This window comes from Peromyscus maniculatus, chromosome 6 (genome assembly GCF_049852395.1).
Source record: "Peromyscus maniculatus bairdii isolate BWxNUB_F1_BW_parent chromosome 6, HU_Pman_BW_mat_3.1, whole genome shotgun sequence".
Taxonomy (NCBI): domain Eukaryota; kingdom Metazoa; phylum Chordata; class Mammalia; order Rodentia; family Cricetidae; genus Peromyscus; species Peromyscus maniculatus.
Genome location: NC_134857.1, coordinates 134,509,232 through 134,521,978, shown reverse-complemented (window position 1 = coordinate 134,521,978; position 12,747 = coordinate 134,509,232). Strand labels below are relative to the sequence as shown.

The 12,747-nt window shown below is 43.7% G+C and overlaps 1 long non-coding RNA gene across 3 annotated transcripts in view; it reads right to left on the bottom strand.

Moving 5' to 3' along the window:
* The window catches only part of LOC121830542 (uncharacterized), a 48,728-nt gene extending 38,342 nt beyond the window's left edge, over positions 1–10,386 (bottom strand). For all 3 annotated transcript variants that reach the window (XR_013051964.1, XR_006073775.2, XR_013051963.1), the window contains exon 1: positions 10,261–10,386. This is a non-coding gene — a long non-coding RNA (uncharacterized LOC121830542). The remainder of the gene's footprint in view (positions 1–10,260) is intronic.
* Between the last annotated feature and the right edge of the window lie 2,361 nt (positions 10,387–12,747).

The window sequence follows — 12,747 nt, the reverse complement described above, 5'->3', positions numbered from 1 at the left end:
TACATCACTGTTCATCATTGGAGAAAGTCAGGACAGGAACTCGAGCAGGGCAGGAACCTGGAGGCAGGAGCTGCTGCCGAAGCCATGGAAGAATAACTGCTTACTGCCTTGCTCCCCATGGTCTGCTCAGCTTGCTTCCTTATAGAACCCAGGACCACCTGCCCAGGGATGGCACCACCCAGAATGAGCTGGGCCCTCCTCTATCAGCCACTAACTAAGAGAATGTCCTGTAGGCTTGTCTACAGGCAGATCTTACAAAGGCATTTTCCCAGTTGAGGCTCCCTCCTTTCTGATGACTGTACCTTGTACCACGTGACATGAAGCTACCCAGCACACCCTCCTCCAGCAACCACTAACAGCCAGAGGCTCTGCAAGATGGGATGGTGCTTTATGAGCACCTCATCTACCTGTGATGGAAAGCCCACTCTGGGTGGGCAGGGTTTCATGGCACTTGTCTCCATCATCCAGCTCTAAAATTCTTTCTAATCCCCCCTTTCTTTGATGTTTCTTTAGACTTTGGGAGGAGGGGTTGGGATACAGATGTCCCATGTAAGGCTGAACATTCATCAGTCATTTATTCTCAACACTTTCACCAGATATGAGTCACGACATTAGTCTTCACCCTCTACAAAGGAAGCCTCTCTGCCCCAGGATGACAGCCTTTTTGGTCTATGGGGCATAAATGCTTAGAAGGCAGCTTGACAGCACATCTAAGGAACAATGGAAGTGTGTTCTTCACTGGGCCATGTCCTCCCCAGCCATGGGCTTTTGACTGGGAATATAGTACCAAGTTTGACTCCCTCCCGTGGAGCATGCCCCATGTCCAATCACAGACCAGTTGGTTATCCCTAAAACAGTCATGCCACTGTCACACTAGTGAGCATACTTACATGGGGGATCAACTCTACATTGCACATGTTCCACAGCTGCATGAGACCGTGAGTGAATCTCCTGCCACAGTCACCTACATAGCACCTTCCAGTGTGCTAGTCAGCAGGGAGTCTCCAGCTCACCACCATCTTGGTTTCTCTGAGTCCTCTAACAAAAGCTATGTTCCCTTCAACAACATGTTCTCGTCACCTAGTCCTGGTGGGCAGCCAAGGGCACTAACTTGCCTGTATTCTTCTGAAGGGCCCTGAAATGTCTTTGATCCACACACAACTCAGAAGGGGGAATCTTGCACCTGGCACTGGGATTTTTGTTTTAATGCCTCTGATTTCTGAGGGCAGTATTGTCATGATACTCCCAATATATATTGTCATGACACCCCAATATACATTGTCATGACGCCCCAATATACATCATCATGACACCCCTAATATACATCATCATGACACCCCATTATACATCATCATGACGCCCCAATATACATCATCATGACACCCCAATATACATCGTCATGACATCCCAATATACATCATCATGACACCCCAATATACATCGTCATGACACCCCAATATACATCATCATGACACCCCTAATATACATCATCATGACACCGCAATATACATCGTCATGACGCCCCAATATACATTGTCATGACACCCCAATATACACTGTCATGACACCCCGATTACAGAACACTCAGACTTTTAAATTTAATTTTAAACTATAAGTTTAGTTTATAAATAGCAGGTTTCTATAGTTTTTTTATACAACCTTAGTTTTTGTTAAGTTTCCCCAACCCTCCCACCCCCACCCTCTGTCCCAAACCCATTTAAGTATTTTCAAGCTTAGTAGACCTACCCACTCCTTTCATATTCCATGTGGGAAACTCAGTGTATTGGAGAGGCCATCTATAGAATGGGGCACATTTGACAGCTTTTACTCCAACAGAGCATTAAAATCTAAAAATATACAAAGAACTAAAATATACATAAACAAATATATGTGTATATGTATACATACAAAATATACAAAGAACTAAAAAACAGTAAAATACGAGTTTCAGTTCTGAATACAGGGGTGTCAAAACAAGAAATATTAATGGACAGCACTTCTTAGTGTATTCAACATCATTAGCCTTCAGGGAAACATGAATTAAAACTACATTTCAATTGCATCTCACCATTAGAAAACAGTCAGAATGGATATATCTAAAACTTAATCAGAGAAGACAAGATACGGCAAGGTTGTGAGAAGGGGGTCCTTGTTGACTGTTGGTGAAGCTGTGTTGACTGACAGTGTGTTGGAGAACACCTCAGCCAAGTATGGTGACTAAATCAGATTACTTGTCTCATGAAATTGCTAGCAGTTATTACTGTGAAATGATGCCCCATAAGAAAAAGTAGTACTGTCGGGTGACCCTTCTGAAACTTTGGGGTCTCCTTAGCTGGATCTACACTTATAGAATGTTCTGATTATGAATTTCTATACATTGCCAAGATTCACTGGATGTTTACCTGGAAACGTGTATTTTTTTCTAATGTGTTTGAATTTATGATTCTTTGAATGACAACCCAGGCAGCTCCCATTGCTTCTACTTCAAAGATGGGAAAGCTGGGCCACAGAGAGTCAGAATGAACTGACAATGTCACAGAGCTTCTGGGAGGCAAGGCTGAGGCTGGTGGGTGACTGTAGGAAAAGCACTTGCCACATAGCAGAATTTGAGTCCCAGAAGCCACATAAATGGCAGGTGGGCATAGTGGCTGCCTATAATGCCAGCATGCAGGACACAGAGATAAGCATTCTCCTGCTACAAGCTGGCTAGGAAGGCCCAGGCTTTCGTAAGGCCTAGGGTCCACTGGGAGACCCTGCCTCAAAAGAAGTATAAAAGAGAGGAAGAAATGTGCCCTCTACATGCATGTGCATGCATTCCTGCACACACAGACACCCACACATATGAACATGTATACACACTCATATCCCACACATACATACACATGAAAAACGAGAATTGAAAAAAAAGGAAGCAGACTCTCCCTGAGGGTGTGTCAGGCACACTGCGTGTGAACTTAGTAATGACTATGACAGAAACCTAGACAGGAGGAAATTTCTACTTGGCCATTTCTTGTCTATACCATCCAATCCATTCAGAGAACTTGTGGAGTACTGTGTGTGTGTGTGTGTGTGTGTGTGTGTGTGTGTGTGTGTGTGTATGTGTGTTTACCCTAAAATTATCCCATAAAAAATTTCCATAAAAGGCAAGAGCCTAAATCCCTTTTTACAATTTCTGTCCCGGGATTGAAGAACAGAGACCCAAAGGCAGAATTAAAACAGACTGTGGAAAAGGAGGGACTAATAGCAGTGGATGAGCGTGGGGGTCGATGTGCACAGCACGCCTGTGTGGGAACTGTTTAGTAAAGGCAAATACGGGGTTCCATGGAGTCTCTGACCCTGTGGCTTCAGGAGCTTTGACAAGATGAAGATGCCCTGTTCTTAGAGAGAGATGCTACCCACAGAGCCCCAACTCTTTCTTTGTCCTGACTCGACCATCAGCTTCTCTTCCCACCCAGCTCTCCAAACCTCTTCTCTCCTAGCACCCAGCATCCCTAGTTGCTTCCCATCACTTGGGCCCAAACTGTTTTCAAGTCCCTCCCAGCCCTGGTCCTCTCTTCAAAGGTGCATCCAAGAATCCAATGAGCTGCCCTATGTTTATGATGAGCTGAGAAAGTATTACATCCATGCACCTGAGCCTCTCTGTGGTTGCGACGAGCTGTGAGAATGTTACATCCGTGATAGTAAGGAGGCATTAGTCATAGGTCAAGATCTACCACCTGGCTCTGGCAAGACATCTAACCTCTCTGAATTTCAGTTCTCGGTTGCTAATGTGAAGACAACAGCGACTTCACAGAACTGTCCAGAGAACTTTGCAAGTTACAAAGTCCTGCAACAACATGGAACTATGGACCTGTCAGAGGAAAGGTCTTGGAAGACCCATATCTGGAGATGATATCTGAACTCATGGGATGATTTTCTTTTCTTTTCTCCAGTGCTGGAGATGGAACCCAAGCCCTAACAAGTACGCTCCTCCTGAGCTATGTCCACAGCCTCATGGCATGGATTTTTATGGTAAAAACAGTAGTTGGTGATGGTACCAGCTGTGGGGGCTGATATCAGGGTTGTAATAGTTTTTTGTTTGTCCTTCAAAACCTATGGGTATTTCTTAGCCCATAAAACTCTCCATTGTACTCAGGGCATACCTTCAATTATAAATATCTACCATAGTGAACACTTACCCATCAATTTATTAGCAAAAACATAATCTGAAGGTTGAGGGGGCTCCAGGGGTTAGGTATCAACCTCAGTTTGGGTTTGGTATGACCCCAATCAGCCCTCAGAACAGCAAGTCATTCCACACACACATCGTCATGAAGACCAAGCCTCAAGTAAATCAATAGACATGTTGGCAAGACGTCTCCCTCCATACAAACCCCAGATGACAGCCAGAAGGCGGCTCATGTTTTTGAATGGTTGGAAAATAAATTGCTTTTTGAAACTATAATTAAATGTTGTTTTCTTAAGCATGAGTCATTAAATTTGGTCGCACACCATCCTGTAACTTTATTGCTGTAAACTTATATTTGAGGAATTAATTGTAGAAGCTCTTCTATAATCCTCATCCACACAAATTATCGTAAATTACAACATGAAAACCTGCCATGCTGAGGGAACAGTTGTGGCTCTGGCATTCAGAAGGCATAATTTCAAGGTAATCACAGAATTGTCACCTGAAAAATATCCAGTTGATTCTTTAATGTGCTTGGTGTAAAGATTTCTTCATCCCAGATTTCATAACAGCCGCAAGTTACCAAGCTCAATCTTTTATATTTATTTTAGAGAAGTTAACTCCTATTCTCTCTCTTGAAAATAGTGAGTCATAAATGAATAGGAAGATCAAACACATGTGGGTACATGAGTTTCATTTGTAGGGAATGACATGTAATGATTTTATAGCTTAGTGTGCGTGTGTTTGTACAGTGTGCGTGTATACGTGTGGATGCACATGTGTGGATATGTGTGTACATGTGCTTGCAGAGGTCACAGTCTGCCACCATGTGTCTTCCTCAATAACTCCCCACTCTGTGTTGTGAGGCAGGGTCTCACTGAACCCGGTGCTCACTAGCTAGCTTGCCCTGGGGACTCCCTGCCTCAGCCTCAGGAGTCCTGCCACATCCACCCAGCCTGCATTCAGTCCCCACAGTATGCAGCAGGTGCTTTACCCTGAGCCATCAGCCCTGCCCTGTGGTTTATTATTATTTCATCGTTCTAATGTTATTGGATTATAATTTATTTTTTATGAGTAATGCTTACTATAGAGAATTTGGTATCTTTTAACAGCATGGTAATAAGGTCAATGTTGCATTTGTTTGTTTTGCTTTTGAAGTAATTTTCACTGGATCCAGCTGGTTACTAGGAGGCAGACTTTCTGAGTGAGTTTCCACTGTCATGCTAGTTGTTTTAAATAAATTACCCTAAGTATATACAATGCATGTTTAAAAGCTGATTCAATATACAAGTTTGCTGTAAATAGTACATCACGAACGTGCTCATTTCTCAGCGTAAGAAGAAAATCTCTGCTTAATAACTCTGCAAAAAAATTAGTAATACCTTCCTAGAAGCCAACAAACACACAAAGATGGAAATTAATAATTGTTTCCCTAGAATAAATTCCAATCAACATGTTTATCAATAAGTCTATAAGCCTAAGTTTTAATAGCTTTCAGGATTAACTAGATCCAAGTTGATTCTAGTGATGCTGTGGTCATCCAATGTTGATGAATGTGTTTACTGCTTTGTAAGGGAAACTTACAAAATGTTGGTTTTAGTGTTAATTTTTATTTATAATGCTTACCATAAATTGAGTCAACTGCTCTCTGAATTCTGCACTGCCACGCAGATCTGAACTGCTCTGAGGGAACAAACTGTCGTAGAAGCTTATAATTTCCCCAGAGTGTTCTGATTATTTTATACAAACTAAGCTCAAGCAGCCACAGATTTCACAAGGAAAATTGCTATGTGGTTTAAGGCCACATAATCTGCTTTCAGCCCTTGTCTGAGCCTTGAATTAAAGGCACATTCATTAGCTTGAAACAATAAACTCCAACACTAACATTCCTGGAGAGAATTCAATTCAGAAACTTTGGCAGCACAGATAGCAAATATTGCACCAGACTCAGTCTGATTTTACACAGACTCACAGGACATGTAGGTGAAGTAGGCAGTGCCAGGGTTTAAATGGGTAACATATATATCATTGTATCAGAAAGAAAGAGAAACACACGGGGGGGGGGGGAGAGAGAGAGAGAGAGAGAGAGAGAGAGAGAGAGAGAGAGAGAGAGAGAGAGAGAGAGAGAGAATGTCCCTAGCTTTTCCAGTGTTCAATTTAAGTGTGGTCATAGCTGGGAGGTTGATTTACACCAGAAATGTAGAGAGGAACTGCAATGGTATTAATTAAGCACCACATTAAGCAAACTGGGGGCATGCAAAAGTACCCTTTAAAAGAACCGCTGTATATCCACAGCTTGTATTCAAAAAGGGACAGTGCAGGTTTAGGATGTAACCTCCTAACATCTGGGCAGATGTGATGAATCCAAGAAAGTCATTCCCACAGGAAAAGGAGAGAAAAGTGTGAAATGCGTGCAAGCATTTTCATAGATTCAATCCTTTCTAAAGTCAGACTACCAAAAAAGGATGTCACAGAAAATGCTGTTTAGTTAAAATAAGATTGCCAAAGGGGTTCCTGTCACTCCACACCCATCTTCCCAAACAGAGGCTACCTGCAAATTCTACTAGATTATAAACAAGTCATCATGGCAGCCCCAGCCTTGAACAGTGTCCGGTGTGTACAAGCAAATCTTGCAGACAGTTCCTTCTTTTTGTATCATCTGGACTCGTAGATAGCTACCCAAAGCGCCTGCGCCAGCCACCCCTCTCCTGTGTCTACTTACCCTCTGTCACCGAGTATCAGAAGTGTGTGTGTGTAAACCCCATCTCCAGGCACAGCACACACCTTCTACGTCTCATTCCTCAGCCAGTGTGAACTCTTCACTGTATTTTCATTTGCTTTCTCGTTTATTTGACCAGACAGTATCAAATATCTCTTAAGTTCCAGGCATTGGGACAGTAAATGGCATCTGTGAACCCTGCCTTTGAGGGACTAGAGCCCAACATTCTACACTGATAAGCTTCAGAGTGTGATCAACGTTAAGCTACAGAAAATACAAAGTATTGTGAGAACACACTTAAGAGGGTACACCTAAGGTGTCAGTGGGGACTCCCTGAAGGCTGAGACCTGTAGGCCCCTGGATGTGTAGGGACAGGTCAAAGTTATCTTCTAAGCTATTCCTAGATGCGTGAGAATATTGTCTGATAGTAAAAGACCTTTAACATATTCTCCTAGTTCAATTAAGTCCATTTCTGACACATTTTGCTTGACAGTCTTGCTGCTCTGGTTGCAATGTTATTTTTTATAAGTAAAATCATTATTTATCATTACTCTCCCGCCCCCCCTTTTTTTTTTGCTTTTAAGCTTTTAAGCGTTTATCAGTGGAGATTTATGCAAATGAGCCTCATAGAGACTTATTAAATAATTATCAGTTTTCAAGTAGCAAAAACGTACATTGTAAAAGCCTACACACCCTGCCAGCTGAACTATTTAAAACCCCCCACAGCTTGATGCGAGACTTTAAAAGGTGGACATTTACAATACTGACTAAACTGTCCTTCATCCCTCCTGGCTGAAGGTCCCTTTTTTCCATTGTTACAGCCTGTGGAGTCACTTCAGAGTTACCCTTGTCTGTGCTGTCCCTCTAAATCTGTGCATAACAAGTGGCCGGGGAGTCATCTCTGAAGGCTGCTTACTCAGCTGCATTTTTCCTCCTGACATTGCGAGATGGGTGCTGGGCCTTCACTGTCCGGATGAGGAAGCTGGGCAGAGCACAGGCACTCCTGACGGCCTTGTACTTGGTTTCACTGAGCTCTCCGTCTTGCACCCTTCACTGTCTTCTTCCTTGTTTGTGCCTTCAGAGTTCTGATTAATGTCACCTCTACCATGCATTCTTGTCTACACACTTCATAATCGATGACACCAGTGACAAGGAGCAAGCAAAGTCTTTCCTCATTAAACAAGAGCGACCTTCCTCAGCCTTCCCCCACCCCCTCCGGATCCATTCCTGGGCCATGCAGGACGGCATGAGACCCTGTCTCCAGACAAACTAACTAAATAAATAAAATGAGTATAATTTCATACAAAAACAAGTACCCTTGGGTGAGCATCATTCTAACAACAAAGCAGTGCAGAGGAAAGTGCCAGCGAGTATTTCTTATGAAAATGGAGGTAAGAATCCTCAAAAAGTATCTGAAGATGTGACTTGTGATAAAGTATGTCCTTAAACATGAACCTGGTACTCCATTTGATCTTCAGCACCAGAAAAAATAAAATAAAAGAACAGAATATTAGAGTTCAATAAATCCATAAAAAGAATCTTATATCTAATTAGAATCTAATCAAATTAGGATTCCTTGATATTGGAAAGTTTTTACTGTCATATCATCTTGACAAGTCAAGGAGGCAAACTCACATGATCCTGTTAACAGATGCAGAGAAAGTTAGACAAAACTTAACAGCCATGCATGGGAGAAGCGCTCGGTGAAGCAGGTGTTAGGACTCCAGTGTGAGTGCCCAGGCTGTGGGTTTGAGCACTCTGTCTGCAGCTGGCCCTCTGTTGGAGGACTGTGGAACCTTGGGGTGGGCTACAGAGAAAGCTGGCTGTTCCCACCAGAGCAGGAAAAGGTAGAGATGTCTATGGTGATGTTTTATTTGTGCTGAAATGTGATTTTATTTGTATGTTAATAAATAAAGTTACCTGGGGGTCAGAGATCATAGCCAGCCATAAACAAAAGTCCAGCAGTGGTAGCACACACCCTTACTCCTGATCACATGACAGGCAGAGTCTGTGTGTTCAAGGATACCACCAGCATGGAGACACACGCCTTTAATCTCAATACCAACCATAGAGACCTAGAGGTCTGTACAGACAGGCAGTGACGAGAAGGTCATGTGGTTGGGTTTACAACCAATGAGAAGGCAGAACAGAAAGTCAATAAAAAGACAGACACACAGGAAGTAGGCCTCTTTTGGAGGGGAAAGGCAGCAGTGGCAGGAAGGGTAAGAAAGTGTTTTAAGTCTCAGCTCTCAGCTACTGTTCTGACCTCTTGGGCTTTTAACTCTGCATTTGGCTCTGTTTCTTATTTAATAAGACCATTACATCTACAGATATCTTCTTTCATTTCCGGTTTTTACCACAATTCTATAAGTTCTAGATCATGTAATCATCCTAAAAATAAAAAATAAAGGATGTTCAGACTGGAAAGGGAAATGAATTTACATATATTTACATATATGTAAAATATCCTAATGTTGGAGCGGGAAGGCGTTTGTGAGCCCTCACCCCTAAGTGAAGAGCTACGGACAGTTGACGGCATCTCAGGGAGGGACAGTTGGGTTTATTTTAAAGATGTGGCTCCTGGTGGGTGGGCTATGCTTCAGCGGATGGCCGCACAGCCAGGAGCACGTGGACAGTGCAGATTGGAGTTGATAGGTTAGTAAAACAAAGCAGAACACAGGAAGTTGTGTGGAGATGGAGGTAGGGTGGATCCGGGAAGGGTTAGGGACAAGAGTTAGCATCTATCGCACTTGTTTTTCCAGGCCGTCTTAGGAACGTGTGATTGTTTCCGATCTTGCATTTCCTCTACTGCTCCTTGGTTAGTAAAGGAACGCAGGTGAGGAACATTTTACCGCTGTCTCCCACACTGAAACCGCTTGCTTCCCTCTTCCTCAGGAGACACCAGCAGTCAGACAGAAACATAATGAAAACCACCTGTGCTGGCCCAGTGACCTTGGCATCCCTGACTCAGGATTAGTGGTTCAGTTTTCATCAGCAATGCTTTTTTGTTTGCATCTTGTCTTCCAATTTTAGAATAAAACACATCCATTCTGAATCTAGTTAAAAATATCCTAGGCAGGTCTGGCTTTCAGATTTCAGAACAAGGCAGAGATGCTGGAGTCCTGGCCCAGATTCACTTGGTTTTCCTCCCTGCCATATGCACGTCCATCCTCAGTGTGGCCAGGCAAGGTGACAGAAATACCACCCTCCCCCAGGGCCTAGAGGGAGGTCAGGCTCACCCTGGCTCACCTCCTGAAGGTGTCATCATGTTGACACTGGACCTCGCTGCCCTGACAGAAGGAGGAAGGAGGCCTGAGGAGGAGATGATAGGTGCTTGCTCACATGAAGACGAAGGTGACTGGTGCTCACTGACCTTTCGTAGACGGTGTCTAGCTGTCTTCCACTTCTGCAGTTCGGTATCCTCTTCCCACCATGGCCTCACCATGGAGAGTCCTCCTCTGGAAAGGGCAGATCTCCTGGACCACAGCTCGACAAATAGGAAACTGTATCAGAGAAGGGAGAAAGAAAGAAAAGATAGGAGGAAAAAGCAGAGAAAACTGAAAAGGAACAAATTCTAAGAGGAGGAACAATACACAGGTTATAAAAGAGATCTGAAATAATAACAAATAATAACAAAGCAACATAAACAAAACTTAAAAGAAAGAAGAGTCAGCGACACCCTCCGGGGTGGTGCAATCACTGACAGGAAGTGAGAACTCAGGGTCTCGCACCTGCTCAGTGTGTAAGACGAGGACAGAGGCAGAAGGAATTTTTCCTTATTTTCCCATTTATTTATTGTTTGACACAATAAACTCAGAGTTTTGTTGTTGTTTGTTTGTTTTTTGTAACAGTGAAAGCTTTACCCTTCAAGGGAAGAAATCTTTAATAAATCCCGTGAAAAGAGGAGCTTGGCTAGAAACATCAAGATCTACAAAAGGGCCAGTAAGATGGCCCGGCTTGTAGGGCATTCGCACCCAAGCCCAGTGACCTGAGTTCAAACCCTGGAACCCGGGTACAAAGGGAAGGAGACAACATATTCCACAGAGTTGCCCTCTGGCCTCCACACATGTGCCATGGTATGTGCACTTCTGGGCATAGAACACACTTGTGAGCACACGCATACACACACACACACACACACACACACACACACACACAGTTTTAAAGGTCCACAGCAAACGTCATCATTGCCAGGTTTTGCTCAGCCCTGTTTCTACTGTTGCACATTTTATATGTCTACATTCTCCTTATTTTACTGTGACCTTCTATCTAACCTGCCTATCTCACTCACATGGAGACCTTGCTTACCACTGGTGGAGAGCTCTCACAGGAACTCTCTTAGTACGGTAGTCCGTGTCCAAAATCCTGTGAAAGCATCTGAAGTCCTACCTACACTGGAGGCCTGCCTGTGTTTAATCCATACATATTTTATAGCCCCCAATACACACACACTCACACACACATAAGCATACACACTTAAATACACAAACACACACATATATACACACATGTACACTTTACACACACATACATATATACAAATGAATACATATATACACACATATATATACAATTACACACACACACACCTCCTAATCAGGCTGCCAAACCTTTATGAATCCTTTCTGTCTCTTCTTGAATATCAGGGAAACACAGTTTTTTCAAAAAGATACCACTTTGTCTCTAACAAGTGATAAACAATCTGCACATCATTGTGCGGTGACAGCTGTAGGGCTGTAAACGCCATGTGGAAAGTGTGTGACAAGCCAAAGAGCAGCCACCACCACAACTTCAGGGTGACATCCAAAGGAAGGAGTCATTCATTCATTCATTCAACATATAGTGGCCAATGTTTGGGTAAGTTAAAATAACCCAGGATGGCTAGGGTGTGGTACCCAAGTGAAGTGTTATGCTGTGGGATGTTAATGTATGTCCTGTGGGAGCCCTTCTTGGGTTCCTTGTGGCGTTACCCAGCAGGTTTGCATAGAGGATGATTAGGACCATGGGCCTGAGTGCAGGTGTCTGAGATGGTCTGTACTTGGCTGTGCTGGGGGATGGTCTGTATGTCAAGTTGCTCTGATTGGTCAATAAATAAAACCTGATTGGTCGTGGCTAGGCAGGAAGTGTAGGCGGGACTAACAGAGAGGAGAAATAAAAGAACAGGAAGGCAGAGAGAGACTCTGCAGCCGCCGCCATGACCAGCAGCATGTGAAGACGCCGGTAAGCCACCAGCCACGTGGCAGGGTATAGATGTATGGAAATGGACTAATTTAAGCTATAAGAACAGTTAACAGGAAGCCTGCCACGGCCATACAGTTTGTAAGCAATATAAGTCTCTGTGTTTACTTGGTTGGGTCTGAGCGGCTGTGGGACTGGCGGGTGACAGAGATTTGTCCTGACTGTGGGCAAGGCCGGAAAACTCTAGCTACAGTGTTAGGCGGAAACCCAAACGCAAACACACAGGCCTCAGTTCGGACATCAGACATCACACAAGAGTTCAGGCTTTTATCCTCTGTAAGTGTCAAGAAACAAATAAATGGAGCCGGGCGGTGGTGGCGTACACCTTTAATCCCAGCACTCGGAGGCAGAGGCAGGCGGATCTTTGTGAGCTCAAGGCCAGCCTGGTCTACAGAGTGAGATCCAGGAAAGGCGCAAAGCTACACAGAGAAACCCTGTCTCGAAAAACCAAAATAAATAAATAAATAATGGATCATAGACGTGATGAGATGAGAGACTCATGTAGAGAACCTGCTGGTAGAAAGTCAAGCAGCTGAGGGAAGAGGCAGACAGTGGGTGACACCCTCAGGTAAGGGCACAAGAGCCTGAGCAGCACACAGCAGAGAAGTGACACCCACACTCT